Here is a 17,927-nt window from a genome sequence, read left to right as displayed (position 1 = left end):
TTTTATACATCTTGTACCCCAAAAGACTTCAATTATCATATTCACTACATCAATTCATTTTATACAGACATTCAAAGCAGTAATTTGAATTTCCGTCTCATTGCTATGCGGTTTTATAACCTTTCAGATTGATCTTAAAGTATGTTTGATACATAATCTTTTTATTTGATAAAAGCCATTAATTTCAATTTAATTTGTACACTTTTCAAATCTCTGATTTCAGAATTAACTTTTTCTAAAACAGTACATTAACAATATTTTAAAAACAATATTAGTACTGCCATCATATTCCTTCTTAATTAATTTATTGATAACTATCTTTTATAAAACCGATCGTTATTTTTGCTTAAAGTTGTCAACTTGACCTTCGTTCACCCACTTACATTGATTGCATTCCCAAAAACACAATTCTGGACAATTTGTTTGTGAATAGAAAGAAATGTTATATCAAATTAAATGTTTAAATGATAATGTTTGATCGATAATATGGCCGACAATATGTACTGCTATAAAATGTTTATACACGTGTTTAATTTACACATATGAATGGTTAATTAACTAATGACTAATACATGTGATAGGAGAATGGGAAGGTGTATAACGCATACAACCTTCATATTTTAGACAATTATAGGTAGTCTATTTAATTTATATTAATCATTTATTAATGTAGTCAGTCGTCATCATCATAAATATTATGTTGTTATTAGTAATACTATATGTATTATAATCATTAGTATCATTCACTAGTAGCAAGATTTAAGTCTGAAACGGTCATTTTGGTCTGATCAAGTCTTAATCGCCTTGATTTACTGCTAGGGAAAAACGTTAAGACCGGTTTAGACTTTCAGACTCTGTTCCGATATATCGTGTTCAGTCAGATCAGTCGGGTCAAGATAAACAAGACAGATTCTTCTAGCGTTCAAATAAGACTTGATTAGATCACGTTCAGATAAAATAAGACCAAAGGTAAAAAATCTCTTTAGTTGCTGTAAGATCGTGTTCAGTCGTGTTAAGATTTTAAATATTTTAAATAAAACGAGCGACACTTTATCTGTGTTTATCAGGGGTTACTCCCCTTTATGAATAAAATCGGCATAGCTAGGAGGATATTCTTTTGTGGTCTTTTAATGTAATACTGTATATCTATTTCATTAAATAACGTATGCAAACGTACAATTCATTTTTTCCCGATAGAATTTTTAACATTTAATTGGTTATATAAGAAAAGATTATTTGTCTTAACCGGGAAATGTGTTAGTCATTAAGATTTTGCAGTCGTGCTTTCTGACATAAAGTAGTCCTGTATTTATTCATTCCGCCCGTAAAGATATAATGATAAGTAATATATCCTAAAGATGTTCTGAAATTTTCTTAAACATTTTTTGTTTCTAATGTAAAATAATAGTTCTGATCCATATAAAATTTGTCAAGAAAAATATATTCTAAGTATCTAATTTACTTTAAATTTTTAAATATTATACAGATGACAGTTGCTTGGTGAAAGTTATTTCCATTCAATAAACGGATTATCTAAGCAGTCAACCGAAACGGGTTGTCATAAACTATCTAAATAATTACCCATGCAACGCTTATGATGTTTTATCTATGGACGTAAAATGAATAAAGTTCCATGTTTTATCTTATATAAGGATTTACCGGGTAAAATTATTACATTGACAAATAAAACATTATTTTTTCAAAAAAAATGCAACAAGAATAAAGAATATTTTAAGAATTTAGTTGACAGTTTATATTTACCATTAGGTACCTATAAAGACCGATTTCGATACCTCTCTTGATTTTTTTTTTATCATCAAGTTTTTTTAGCAAGAACTAATACAAGAATAAATCATATAGAAAAATATCAAACAACGATTGATAAAATCTTGTGTACGGTTTATATTTCTGTTTCGTATCAGATTTTTTTTATAACACCAGCGTTACTTCTCATTTAAAAAACAGTGAGATGCTTACTTGCTTTTTCGAAATTGACCAAAAAGCTATAGAATAACGTAGCGAAATGACTGTATTTATAGATTATACCTTTGTTTTTCCATTTTGAATTGTTTTACACTAGTCATTTTGGGGACCCTTATAGCTTGCTGTTCGGTGTGAGCCGAAGCTCCGTGTTGAGGCCGTATTTTTAATCTATAATTGTTTTATACTTTGTAACTTGGATGGAGATGATTATTTGGCACACATACCACATCTTCTTATTTATATTAACCGGGAGCAGTTTATAATATTTTCATTTCGATAAAAAGAAATATGCAATTCAGTAAATCAAATCGATTTGTACCATATTGTTACATTCAAAAGTCTTTAACTGAAGTAAATGATTGATAGAAATACATTATTTGTATTGCATCGCTCCTAAAATATTGTCCAGTGTCAAATATTACACATCGACGATCACTTAGATGTTCAACTGATTCAACCAAAAATTAAACTTAGGACTAGGATCAAATGCAATTCATTACGTTACAATTGTATCCAATATTAATATTGCTAATAACATTCAGTCGAGGAAAAGACACATGTGACATTGATATGCATTGATTTGTTCTAGCCTGATACGGCGAGCGCGTGTCGACAAAAAAGGTCATGTTAACAAGAGAACAATTGTTGTGAATCAGAGCCAAATTGACCTTTGTTCCAACTTTACTCATAAATAATGCGTGCTTGTGGACAAAAGGTCACAGACGAAAGGTCACAATTCAGTTTCTGAGACTATTTTCTTTGAAAAAGAGAAAATACTTATTTAAAAAAATATATTTTGTATGTTTCTTGAACTATTGTATATATAAACCAACTCTGTAAACAAATGTATTAAATGAACAAATAATTGTTTAGTAAACAAACTATCAAAGTGGATTGGTACCTAAACAGCTTCATGGTGCTAAGAAATATTATATCATTTGCATGATTAAAATTTAATAAATCTGCATTTACCAAGGCTAATGAACAATTTCATAAACTGTAAAAAGAATATATGTAATACAAAGTAATTTTTCAAGATATTTCTCTTACATACTTAAACAATTGTCACTTCCTGTCCTGTGACTTTTTGTCCTGTGACTTTTCAGTGTTCGCTTACTGTTAAGAATAGGACCTCCCTTACCCAGGACCTCCCTTACTAATGGAGAGAAAGCTGTCGGGACTACCAATCCTAAGTGTTAGAGAGAATAAAAAGTACATCAGTCATTCTCAATTTTATATGTTTTGCGTAAAACAAAACGGTTTTAAATGTTGAATTTAAGGAATGCTCGGATTTAAAAAAATAAATCTTTTTCGTTTGCTTTTCGTTGAAATCATCCTGAATATTATGTAATATTGTACGCTGAACATTCAACGATCATGGTCAAGCATGTGTTCTTCAAAATGCAATCTGTAGAAGAAAAAACACGGTTTTAAATCATGTACATTGGAAATCAAAAATCGTGTGTCGTGTTCGACCTATAATCCTTTATTAAATAGTCGAAATTGACTATTAATATATAGTTTTGTTTTGCACCTACGTAACTCTATGTATGCATGTTTTTGCCACTTTGCTTGGAAAAATTATCATATATCTTAATTCTCTTTCAATAACATTTCCTTATTCAATTTGCTACTCGTCTTCCAAAAAAAAAAATAGATATTGTTTCATTTTTGCCATTTTGGTTATAATAAGTTCTTGGTAGATGTATGTCATTTATGATCTCTCAGGTAAATATCAAAATGAGTCCTGAGTTTTGACGGTTGTGAATTAAGGATTAGTTACTTTATGGAACACTTATTTCCTTGGATGGTAGTACAAACTTGTATTTTATCCTTTAAAGTTAGTATGCCTGTTTAATAATTTACAGTTTTAAGGAGAATTCATCGTCTTTTGCAAATAGATGAAGAATAAAATAAAAATTTGCTTTCGATTGCATTCAGGCAGAGAGAAATATGTTTTGTTATATTTCAGACGATTTTTAGTACGGATATTAAACTATAATTCTTAATCTCTTCCAATTTACAAATATAATTTGTTATTGTTTTTTCTGCAAATGGTAGATGAAACTTGTATGTTCTAACTTTTTCAGAGGTCTGTGAAATCTTGAAAATATGACGTTCCCGGAAATCACAAGTCGCTATATAGAATGCTTGTAAAATTCAGAAACTTGCAGTACGCTCATATTTAATACTTTTCTGTTAAAAAAGAAAGTGTAAAATTAAGAAGGCGAAAACGGATAAAGGGGAGGGTTGTTACACGAACACTTTCTTCGCAATTTAATTCTAAACGAATAGTGATTATCTAACTTTTTGTTCAAATATCGAATACACAATCAAATCTCTAACTTATCCACGCTTGCAGTAACCTTTTTATTGACAGGTTTCTGCTGACATTTGATTGGACAACAGTTTAATGTAGGCGTGACAATCTATCACATTTATCCAATCAGCTGTCTTGTTAAACAAACCTGTGTGCGATGACCCACTGTCCACATAGTTTAGTTTAGAGAGTTTAGTTGTTTTTTTTATAACGAATTGATCATCAAAAGGACGTTGTTGCTATTGTTGGCCAGGGACTTTCTATACTAATGAAAAAGTCCATGTGTGTGCTTGTCAGATAGAAATAGACAACGCTTATATTTAAGAATAAAAAAAGTGATGAAAAAGAAATATTACTATGCATTGGATGGATATTTAGACTAATTCACTAGCTGTGTTATACAGACGGAGAAATAACGCCACGTGTAGCCAGGATAAAAAAAATGATGCTTTTAATTATGCTAAAAATGATATATTATCCAATCAAAGGGGAAGCGATATGTCGGCTCCTTAATCCGCCACTGACCAAGCAAATTACGACATAATTAAACAATTAACAAACTTGTAAAAAAATAATAGAAAAGCGTCTTTTTTATCCCTTATATTTTATGATATTTTGTGGACAATATAAATCTTAAATCAGTGTTTCAAAGTCATATCAGATAAAAAAAATAATTGCAATTTCTGCCACAAAAAAAACGTATTTTAGAATCACGAAATAATTGAAATCGAATTTGGATTAGTTTTGTGCTCAATGGAATTTATTAAGACTTTAAAATATCTGTTCCTTTATATTCGCTATTTTGAGATCGAATTTAATGAGGTTCATATATAAGTATGTGCCAAAACAGAAAAAATACAGTTGCAAATCAACGGGTACGTCTAAACACTGCCCAGGACCTCCTGAGTGCACTCAGGACATACAAAGTGCACCCAGGACTCTTTTAAAGTCATCGCATATGCACACAGGAACAAATGTTTACATTCGTTTCACGTTGTCTATTTTAGTGGAAACTTTTGGAATATTTTGAAAACGAACTTAAATAGATATTCAATATTTTTATAAAATAATGAGGGCACGTGTCACTGATTCACAACTACTCAGCCGTGAATAATCCAATCAACAAAATTGATTGGATTATCCTTATTGCTTATGAATATTCAGATTCAATATTTTATGAATCTATCTTATGAATATTATGTTATTAAAACAGTGTTTTTTATAAAAATTTAATAATGCGAAATTTTAAAGTTTTTTCGAAATTGATTTATGTAATTAAATACTTTGTGTATTGACTTTAACGATAATGGAGAAAAAAACCTCAAAAGTCCCATTTAATGTATTTTTATACAGTTTATGTGTAATGAGTCAGCTAAATTAATTTTGTTATTATACGTTCTGCAGTTCTAAAGTAAAAGAAATAACAATTGATATTGTTTTATAGTTTGTCTATTATCAGTTCGTTTTTGTTTTTCTTCGTGAATTTTTTCTCCTTTCCAACATCAATTAAATAAACGAATATCATATTTTATTTAATATAAACATACAATGTGTTTTTTGTTTTGTTTTGATAAGTCTAATATCTTGGTAGAGTACGTGCTTTTATTGGTTTCTTTCTTTGGTTTGGCTTATGGGCGAGTTTTTGTTTTATTTTTATTAAACATCTGTGCACAAGGACTTATTCGTTGTAAGAACGGACTGTATATCTTTCAACAGTCTGCGAAATAGTCTTTCTCGCAATTCTTGATTATGAGTCTTGCAAAAACAACATTAAATTGATATGAAATAACATGTTTTCTGTAAGACCAAAAAGTTCATAATTTCTCATGAGCTCGATTTAAAACCAAATCTTACTACCTGAAAATGTTAAGAAAAAAACCAAATATGATAAATGACGGGAGTTCAATGTACGCATTATTTTAGCCCGTTTGTGAAAGGGGGGTCGGTCTTGATTGGGACAGAAAACTGACAGAAAAATGGAGTCAAATTCATTATTCAGAATTTATTTTCTCATTGAAATTCGTTCAGGCTTGTAATCATGGTAATACTGGAGAAGAACGATTTTAAGGAGAAACAAAACTTTACTGTTTGAGTTTGATTATTTGAAAATCGTATTTTGATAAGTACGGCAACAAATACAGATAAGAACGGGCTTCATTTAAAACCAAATATTGCCTTATTAAAATGTTGATGACAAATTCCTTCTTCAGATTGTATTTCCCTATTCAAACTCGTTTGAGGAATTTATTACTCACTCATCGGTACAGCGGATACAGCTTAATAGGTACTTCGAAGGGTGAAAAGCTATATACCGTACATTCATTTAACTATGCACTGTACAGAAGGATTTATGTGGTCAGCTATACACTGTACACAACGCTTCTTTTCGGAATAAAATATCGAAAAATAACATATGTATGAAAGATTTCAATGCCAATTATTGAAACAGCTATACTTATTACGTACACACAGTGCATGGCCTTCTATCAGAAAAAGAGTTGCAATATTGAATATAGAATCATATCGGATGAGACGAGCGCCAACTTCTTTGACAAGTATTTGCACATGTTTTAGTAAGCGTTCTTGTTTTAGGAAAATAATGAGACTTCTCTAATCATCAACCTACGACCAAATCATTTCTTAAAACAACAATTATGTTTAGATTGAGGTACACATTGATATTATGTAAACAAAACAAAGACTTTCTTACCGTGTCAGAAGAAAAATCGATCACGTCCGCTTGGTTAGTACCTATATCCGCTGTACCGATGATACACGGTGTTACTGGACAAGAACGAGTGAAAAAAGCGACAGTGTCTTGTAAATATGTGGATACACTTTCAATAGTCACACACATATTTTATATACATTTATTTCGGGAATTATTTTTTAATTTATTATGCGCTCTATTGATGCCAGATTTTCCTTTTTTTTACTATCAATGTTCAACCACACCTATAAATGCATTCTTATATTATAGGACTTTCCTCGTAGATGAAACAGGGGTTTTATCCAAAAAGGACGCCACGTTTTGCAATGAATAAGATCTATATTATTTTTAACGTTTTCAAATGAAATGAATTGAATTGAAAATTTCCCGACTATAGACAAGACAAGACGTATACATGTACATATACGTAGACTTCGTTTGGATCTGACATGTCTTTAAAATTAATACAGTTGAAATAAGACTGAGAATGAAACTTTTTTCTGTTAACTATTTACCATAAATTTAGGTACATCTCTCTACGATTAATCAGTTCAGTTCAGTTCAGTTTCTTGTATATTCCTCCATTAATTGTGGAGCACTACCCATAGGGTATAATTGTAGCAACTATATACACCTTAGAACATAAGGAAACATTTAATTATGTACAGATGACTGAATTAAGGCAATAATAATTACTAAATAATTAATACTATAACTAATTCATAGGATTGTCATCATAAAATTTTAAAAATAATATTCATAATGTGCTGAAGTGTAAGAATAAGTTAAGTAAGAACTGGATATATTTACAAATAAGAATTTAGAATTTAAGTGGTCTTAAATTAAACTTTCTTATAATTGTTAGTTAAAGGTGCTATACGTACATCAGAATTTATAATGAGAAGGTTATTTTATAAGACTTATGTAAAAGGGTTGGGGTTTAGAACGATTCATCATATATACATGTTTTCCTTCACAGTTTAAAGTTACCTTATTTCGGATCTTATCATTATTCTTTAAAGGTAACTGGATATTTTAAAACTTTGCAAAATTTTTTTATTTAATTTAGGTCCTAATACGTCATAAAATAGTAAGATGATAAAGTAGGGAACTATTTTATTTTCAAAAAGTTTACTTATACTGTACTTGTGTTCAAGTTTTTTATCCTTTTTGTCCTCTGAGTATATGCATGGCTTGGGTGAAAGAAAAGCAATTGATCTATACTCATGCAAATAACCCTTTCAATTATGAATTCTTATAAACTGAACAAGTAATAGCTTTTCTAAAAAGCTAGCCGTCTCATAGCTGATGAAAGTGGAAAATTTTTTCTCTTTGTAGTTCAATTCGTTCAAAACTGTATGTAAATTGTAGTAGATAACACAAATTATAAAAGGCTTATACCTTTTTTTAGATTTACCAATTTTTTTGGGGGGAAAGTATTAAAACTGGAAATTGGGGGTAATGTCTTTTTATCGATTATTTTTTTTCAAACAGATCGGAGTTGTTCGTTGGCTTTTTCTTTGGTTGTTTGCTTGTTTATTTGTTTATTTGTGTTAGAAAAGTATGGCCGCTTCCACCTGAAAGTTTTTCGTTCATTATAGGCATCGAAAAGTGTAGAGAGCAGGCATGGGGTAATGCAAATTTGTAATTGTAATGCATGGTAATGCATTACATTTTTCCAAGTAATTGCATTCAATGTGTAATGCAGCAATTTGTGCATTACATGTAATTGTAATATAATGCATTACTTTAGCAAAAAGTTGTGTAATTTCATGCATTACATTACATTACATGTCATTACTTTTTTCACATACTACATCTTTAACATATTGTTGGAGTTTTAACTAAACCAAATTTAAGATTTCTTGATTAATTAAGAATATGTTAATTTTAATTAAGGTCTATGTTTATTTTATAATTAGGGAAGTAATTCACAGTAATTAAATATTTCGTTTAAAATTTAAAGAAAAACAACAAAAAGTATATTTATAAAAGTAAAGTCAACATTAAGTTAAAATAATTAAAAATTGTAAAAGTCAAATTAAATAGACTTTTTACATGTATACTTATATTCAATTCATGGAACAGTTACTGCATAAGCTAGAATCTTTTGTGACTTGTAGTTGTTTTTCAAAATGTTTAATTTTTCTATTCACTAATAAAATTTTCAAATTCAATTTTCAATGTGTAATTCAAGGCATTACTTTGCAAAAGTAATTGTAATATAATGCATTACTTTGATAAATGCATGTAATTGTAATTGTAATATAATGCATGGTTTGGTCAAAGTAATTGTAATATAATGCATAACATTGCAATGTAATTCGCCCCATGCCTGGTAGAGAGTGAAACGTAGTAAAATTTAAACATATAAGAACACAATTAATATATTTCCAACGGTATCTCACATCTTTTCAAAAATGATCCTTAAAATGTAAAGCTTCACATATATATATGGTTATTTTTGTTGTCGATGAAGATTTTGTCTATTCATTGTAGTTGGACTGCAATGTGGAATGCCCCACGCCTCTTTTTCTATATTTGAATAATGAGTATCCTTAACAATTAAATGTTTCTTTTTTCAGATTATTTGGTTTTATTGGACTTCTTGATTTTATTTTTTGATGAAAAATACTCAGAGTCGTGAGACGGGTAATTTGTTATATAAGACCTATTGTAAGCGCCTGAAAACAAAGTAGTTTCGCCGCCATTTTTTTTCAAATCATAATAGACGTCGTTGGTTATAAAGAAGGTGATAAGTTCGGCAAAGCTACTCTAAGTTCACTATGAGGCCATCAACATAAGAGAATCAACAAATTTGACCAAAACTTAATCAAGCATACAGCTTGATACTGTATCTTTTGTTATTGTTTTACTTGTACATATCTTCATATTTATTTACTATACCATTTAATGTTGGATGACGAATAAGGCCCTTATCATACTTACCCTTAAAAACTTGACATACTGGATTGACATAATCTTTTGTGGGAGACCGTTCGTATGTTGACATATAAATGTCTTTTTGTTTTATGATCATAGTATATGTATGTTTATACTTGTTTTTACAATTCTTGTAGAAAACATACAATTAAGAATAATCTTTTAAAGTGCCAACAGTATTTTCGTCTTTTAAATTTATAATTTTCTTTTATTTCTCTTTCTCTCATTTAGCATGTCTAGTATAAATAGTCAATAAACCTCAAAACAAACATTAGAAGTTTGTTCCTGACCCTGCTCATAGTTCCAAGTAATATCTGAATTATTTTTTGCTATTAAGATTATTTTTTGTAACAAAAAAAATGTTCCGTCGTGACATTTGTTCCGCTGGAACTTATTTCATAGGAAATATGTTCCACCGGAATTTATATCACAGAAAATTTTTACCCGGAATATATATTTTAAGAAAATATGTTCCAGCACTGTAAAATTTGTTCCGGAACTAATTTTTTTACTAAATGTTAAATAAGTTCCGGGTGTTATAGATTAACATGATGCATTAATTTTATATCAAGCAAAACATTCTATAGTTGTACCTGACAAGTTTAATATTCAACATTGAAGTCTTTAAACAACACGACAACGTTCAAAATAAGGTAAATCTTTGAGAAATTCAAATTAAGTCAGCATATATATTGTACGTAGATAATATGATTAAAAAACAAATGCACAACTATGATTAACAACTGCGATAAATATTTAAAACACACTATTTCATTTTTTGTCTCGCCTTGACGGAGTCAAAAAGCGAGACATAGGTATGCTGTTTCCGGCGTCGGCGGCGGCGGCGTCGTCAACAATGTATTAGTTTGTGATTAGGTCTAGTTTATGGCGAACCACAAGTGGTAGGTCAATCATATTTGGTATGCAGTTGTATTAGCATTGACACATCTCGTTTCCATGGAGATTATTTGGCCCTGCCCCCTCAGTCATGGTCTATTGACTTTGAAACTTTTGCTTATTTTACATGTATTAGTTTGTGATTAGGTCAGTTTATGGGGAACCACTAGTGGTAGGTCAATGATATTTGGTATGCAGTTGTATAAGCATTGGCATATCTTATTTCCATGGAGATTATTTGGCTCCCTTAGTCATCGTCTATTGACTTTGAGAATTTTGCTAAGTTAACATGTATTAGTTTGTGATTAGGTCAGTTCAAGGGGAACCATTTAGGGTAGGCAAATGTTAATTGGTATTCAGTTGTATAAGCATTAGCACATCTCATTACCATAGAGAATATTTGGCCCCGCCCCCTCAGTCATTGTCTATCGACTTAGAAACTTTTGCTTAGTTTACATGTATTAGTTTGTGATTAGATCAGTTTAAGATGAACTGCTAATGTTAAGTAAACGATATTTGGTATGCAAATTTATTGGCATTTGCAAATATCGTTTCCATGGATATTATATAGCCTCACCCCCTCTTCATGGTTCATTGACTTTGAAACTTTTACATAGTTTATAAGTTAATGTTTGTGTTTAGGTTTGTTTAAAGGGAACGACTTATAATAATTCAATGGTATTTGGTATGCAGTTGTATTAGCTTTGGCACATCTCATTTACATGGAAATTGTTTAGCCATGTACCTCAGTCATGGTTAATTGACTTTGAATATTTGCATAACTTATGAAACATGTTAAAGTATTGCTATTTTAATTTCAACATTTGCATAATCAAAATTACAAAAGGATGAGACATATTTCTGTGAAAACAGTTTATCTACAAATTCTGATATGAAGTAACATATGTTGAATTGCAATATTCATAAATAAATGATTGATCTATACAAAATTTCTGACGGATTTTTCTTATTCTTCGCTTATCTGCCTCATTAAATTATTGTCATTTGGATATTTTTGTATGGATAATGTAATTAACCATTTTGCTATACTCCACAGAATCCATATTGGATGTTTACACCTTTTATTTATTACATTATCAATATAATACATGTTTTTATAATGTACTTGAATTATAACTTTAAGCTCACTGATAACAATGCTCAGTATAAAAGATAACTTGTATAACCAGTGGAACATATTTCACAGACAAGGAACTTATTTCACCAGGTAAGGAACAAATCTCACAAACCTGGAACTTATTTCACTAGGTAAGGAACAAATTTCACAAACCCAGAACTTATTTCACCAGGTAAATTGTGGAACTTATTTTATAGAGATGAAACAAATCATATAGAAATTATCTGTGAAAAAAGTTCTCCCAGAATATATTTCCTGTGATATTTGTTCCACTGGAACTTTTTTCACAGGAACTAATTTTGGCTCACATATTCACAACTATTCTATATATTATAGTTAGACTTGGGAAGATACAAAACTTTAAAATGTTGTAATGACATGTCCATTGAAGAAGACCGTAGATTGAACTTTAGAAGTAAATTGTCACGTTTTGTTTGTTGCTTAATTGGGTTGCTGTCTAAATTAATTATGTATACTTCACATCTCCTTTAAAATCATTCATAGAAATTAAACATTGCTTAAAATATGTTAGCATACATCGTCTGAGAGTAGTTTTTTGCTCTTCTTATATTCCCTTTTAGATATATTTTTAGTCTTCTGTTCTTCAACCTCTGCTATATCTTGCTAGGAAGACCTAGCTAGGTAGATCTAGACAACATCCAACTCAGCCAAACGATCTTGGGGTATGTGTGGGGGCACTTATTATGTAATGAGTGGAAAGGATGAGTCGCTGGGATAGGTCACTGTTTGAAGCTTCATGAAATTGCATGAGGTCGAGAAATTTAGGTGAAATATAAGACAAGGATGATGATTGAATCTGAAACTAATCAGATGTCGATATTTTTTTACAGATGCAATTAAAATCACCAGAGATTGTGTATATATGTCTCTAAAATCACTTTCGTAAATGTTTAAGATATTTGTCAAATCTATTTACTAGTATCTCCCCAGGAAATAGCGTAACAATGATAGCTATGTGCAGGTATATATACTTATTGTAAAAAATATATATGATAGCTAGGGTAACTGCATGTATGTTCTTTTATCATTCAATATATATAGTCAAATTTGCCTTCGGACTTATATGATCCGTTCATCCTATTTTGACTCTTTCAAAATTCAAGAGTCTATCCTAAATTGAGGTAAATTATATGGCCTTCCAAATACCGTTTCGATTCCTAACATCACTGAAGAGACATTAATTGTCGAAATCCGGATATGGTGTACAAATGTTTGCACCTCATGTTTGCGGTATACCATCTTTTCCGCAAGTTTATTGTTTTCTGTTTGGTAATAAATTAATGATAAAAACTTATTGTTACATCTTGTGATCCGTTTATTTGTCAATCGCCAATGGCAGTCAGCAGGGTTTAAGAACATCAGTTGTTCGACCTGCTAGTCAAATGCGTTTTGTTAAAATATACTTTTTCACTCATTTGGCCTTTTGGAAAATGTTGTTTGTGCTGTATTTAGACCCTTCTACCAAGAAATTTGTTTTGCATGCACACGTATAAAAATTGCGGTTTTTATCCAACGCAATCATAGGTTTGAACGTTGTTTTCAATTTAGACTTGTTAATATATATATATATATATATATATATATATAAAGGGTGGGGTATTGGAAAGATCGAAGTGCCACCGCCGCCGCCCCCGCCCCCTGAGATAAAAATTCTTGTGTAAATTAATATTAATCGAACAGAAATTATTTGATAGCTCCGTTTTAAAATGTTTGTGTTGCCTGTAGATTATCTTACTGAGTAGGGGGCCTCGGTGGCCGAGTGGTCTAAGTAGTTACTACTGTAATCACTAGCCAGTCAACACTGAGGTTGTGAGTTCGAACCCCGCTCGTGCGGGTGCACTCGACTCCAATCTTAATTGACTAAGATTGTCAGTTTTCCTATCGAAGGTCGGTGGTTTTCTCCGGGCGCTCCGGCTTCCTCCACCAATAAAAACTGGCCGCCACGAAATAGCCTAAAAGCGGTGCTTAAAAGTGGCGTTAAAACACCAAAAATCAAATCAAATCAAATCTTACTGAGTATAAATAAATATAACTTAAGAAAAAGGCATTTTCCTAAAAGTTTTCTTATGTTTTCACGTATAAAATGTACGTAACATGAAATAATCACGTGTGTGTTTACAAATCTTCAGGAGATTTGGCTATTTATAGATAAGTGTTACCTGTGTACCGATATGCATGATTGGTAACCAGGCAAATCTATTTACTAAAATAAAGAGTTCAGATCCGACACTCTACGGGATTAAAAGACATTTACTAGGTTTGAATTGTCCCAACCAATGAACGAAATTTAATTATGACAGCGTCAGTAATATCTTCCAATTAGGTAGTAAGAAAGCCTTCAGCCCGCAGACTGTCCATCGTTCAACTCTTAATACCGTCTCCGAGGAGACGGTAATAAAAAGTAATCAAACAGAACTCAAACTATAGGAGATGTGGAATAAACTTCAATTTGACAGCAACCAAACGACAAAAACGCCATAGGTAAATCAGATATGTCTTTGAGTAAAAGCCAATTTCTATTGTTTCACTGTTTTTATTTCAAATAGCGCAATTAAACAATCACTTTTTCCAAATATATTTTTTCTAACAAAGCATCAAAGAAAAGATCAACAGCCCTTTTATCATTACTACTTAGCAACAAGGAAACATAATTTACCAGTTAAAGATTGGTTGGATCAATTTTCAAGGTGATCAGACATAACACAAGAAGAGCGCGTGCCCCGTAAAAATGTTAACTTGTATTTGTAGTATTTGTATTTGTATCCATCTGATGAGTTAAGCCTCTTTCAACTGATTTTTATAGTTCGTTCTTATGTTGTACTGTTACACCACTGTCCCAGGTTAGGGGGAGGCTTGGGATCCCGCTTACATGTTTAACTCCACATTTTGTATGTATGTGCCTGTTCCAAGTCAGGAGCCTGTAATTCAGTGGTTGTTGTTTGTTTATGTGTTACATATTTGTTTTTTGTTCATTTTTTGTACATAAATTAGGCCGTTAGTTTTCTCGTTTGAATTGTTTTGCATTGTCATTTCGGGGCCTTTTATAGCTGACTGTGCGGTATGGAATTTGCTCATTGTTGAAGGCCGTACGGTGACCTATAGTTGTTAATTTCTGTGTCATTTGGTCTCTTGTGGAGAGTTGTCTCATTAACAATCATACCACATCTTCTTTTTTATGATAACTTTTAAATCTCTTAAGATTTTCGAACCAACTTTGAACATATTTGTTTACATTATAATAATCAATCTTAATTTACGATCTTGGTGCATATTTAACCTTTCCATTTATATCCTTAGTTCAGACGACATAGTACTATTGGCAGAAAGTGCTGATGATTTACAGAAACAGCTGGATTCTTTCAGTGAATACTGTAATATTTGGAAGCTTAAAGTTAACTAAAGTGATGATTTTTTCTAGAGGCAGAATACCGTCAAATTTACATTTTTATATAGCTATAGACGGCACTGACATTGAAAATATTAAAAGAATTTAACTATTTGGGCATATTATTATCTAGAACTGGTAATACTAAATTAGCACAGAAACACCTAGCAGAAAAAGCCACACAAGCTATGTTTAAGGTGTTGAAATCAGGCCGCATACGTAATATTTCCACTCAGTGTCACTTAGATCTTTTCTATATAGTTGTGAAACCCATACTTTTGTATGGAGGTGAAATTTGGGGGCATGGTGATGTTGAAATTATAGAAAGAATCCATCAGAAATTCTGTAAACTTCTTTTGAAACTGAAAATTCCACACCTAGCTATATGGTATACGGAGAACTTGGTAGATATCCTTTAAATTAAAAATAGTATCTTATTGGTGTAAATTAGTATCTGCTAAAGAGACTAAGTTATCTTCTATCGCATATACACTATAAAAAACACTATTTACTGTTAATAATGTATGTACATTTTTTGTGAGTGAAGTTAAAAATATATTGGATGAATGTGGTTTTTCAAACATTTGGATTTCTTAATGTTTTGGTAATGATATATGATTAAAAAATGCACTAAAGTTGCGATTACAAGACCAATACAAACAGTTGTGGAATACACAATTTCAAGAGTCTACATAATCAGTAAATTATAGAATTTTTAAGTTAGAATTAAATTTTGAAAACAAATATTTTGATATGTTGGATATGCACGAAAGTATTATTTTATGTAGATATAGAACCACAAACTACAGACTCTCAATAGAGACAGGGAGGTGGAACAATGTTAATAGAAATGATAGAAAATGTCATCTTTGTAATATTGGTAGCATTGGAGACGAATTTCATTATCTGCTAGAATGTCCATTTTTTAACGACAGTAGAAAATTATACCTTGATAAGTACTATCTGGCTTATGTTAATACACTAAAGTTTAGAAAATTGATGAGCAAATTGAACAAAAATTCAGAGCTAAAAAGATTATGTAAGTTTATAAAGTGTATAAATAAACATGTGGGTCCTCCTAGCTAAAATGTATATTATTTGGAAACCACTGTATTGTATATATGTTTTGTAAATAGATGCATATTCATGTACATATTTTGCACTCTCTCTGTACCTATGTATCTGCAATGGTTATGGGAATAAAGATATTGGTATTGGTTTATATGAACTCGTCAAGCTTCGGTGGATTCAATCAACACTATGATAACTGGACACATTATACAAAAGTCGGCGCGTGCCATGTAAAATGTTTATAACTCTTTCATTTATAAATACATTTACAATAAAATTTAAATATATGCTCTTTATTTACAACATTATCATACTGAATTACCTTGGTACTTATATGACTGTTCCATCATGGGCTTAGTGCAGTTTTCAGAGCTTAGTGCACCAAGGCGGCCTAGGTGGTGTTTAGACGTACCGGGTAAATCAGTCTTCGACAAGAAACAGGGGCGTGTTTTTTTGTTCTTCGGTAGTGAGCCAGAAGAGGTCCATTTCTGTTTTTTTGCATAGGGAAGATCTTCTGGCCCTCTTCCACCTCTTCTTTTTTGATAGGTAGTTTAGACGGCAGAGGCACATAACAAACATGGCGTCGTTTAGTCTAAATGACATTAATAAATTTATGAATGCAGATATATTGGAATGTGAGCTGTGTTATAAACGTTTTTATGGTATGACAGTCTTAATAGGACATCCCTGTATGACGATAAGCTGGATAAATATAAGAACTACACGGACAATAAAAGTTAAGGGACGACTATTTGATATTATAGGGAAGGGATTTTGATTGATTGGTGTTATACGCTACTTTCAACACTAAGTTGGGCTATTCCGTGGTTGTCAGTTTAAATTTATAGAGGGCATTATTAACATTTTTAATCTGTCGCTTATTATGCATATTTTTCAGCTCTTAATTACCAGCCCACCCCACTAAATTAATGAATATCAAATGGTTTTTCTTCTTATTTAACACAAGTTTAATTGGTTGATTGTTTGTTGCTAATTATTAACGCCCAGTGACAAATATGTCATGCATGTTCAGGACTCGGTTCAAAACACGAGTTTAAAAGTCAGGTAAATAAATAAAAACGAAGAAATGTATGATTGCTAATGAGGCAACTATCCACAGGAGTTCAAATATGAAGTGGATGTAAGCAATTATAGACAACCGTAATTAATGCCTTCAACAATGACAAAACCCGATACTGTCAAAAGGCCAGACGTGAAAAGTGTGCGAAACAATTCAAACGAGAAAACTTACGGCCTAATTGTACATAACAAAATAATTTACAAAATATCAAATATGAGTCGAGACATGAACCAACGACAACAACTAAACTACAGGCTCCTGACTTGGGATAGATACACACAGAATATGGCAGGGTTGATATAAAAACGAAGATTGCCAATGAGACAACCCTCCAGAAGAGACCAAATGACACAGCAATTAACAGCTATAGGAAACCGT

The 17,927-nt window shown here is 31.2% G+C and overlaps 1 long non-coding RNA gene across 2 annotated transcripts in view; it reads left to right on the top strand.

Annotated features, from left to right (window-relative positions):
- Positions 1–17,927, top strand: part of LOC127703300 (uncharacterized) — an 86,225-nt gene that overhangs the window by 48,530 nt on the left and 19,768 nt on the right. The window contains exon 1 of one of the 2 annotated variants that reach the window (XR_007982897.1): positions 11,937–12,081. The exons of the other annotated variant lie outside the window; for it this stretch is intronic. This is a non-coding gene — a long non-coding RNA (uncharacterized LOC127703300). Of the gene's footprint in view, positions 1–11,936; positions 12,082–17,927 lie in introns of those variants that run through there. 2 annotated transcript variants of the gene reach the window in all.

The sequence above is a fragment of the Mytilus californianus genome, unplaced genomic scaffold (assembly GCF_021869535.1).
Source record: "Mytilus californianus isolate M0D057914Y unplaced genomic scaffold, xbMytCali1.0.p SCAF_5, whole genome shotgun sequence".
NCBI lineage: Eukaryota > Metazoa > Mollusca > Bivalvia > Mytilida > Mytilidae > Mytilus > Mytilus californianus.
This window is presented reverse-complemented; position numbering and strand designations above follow the sequence as displayed.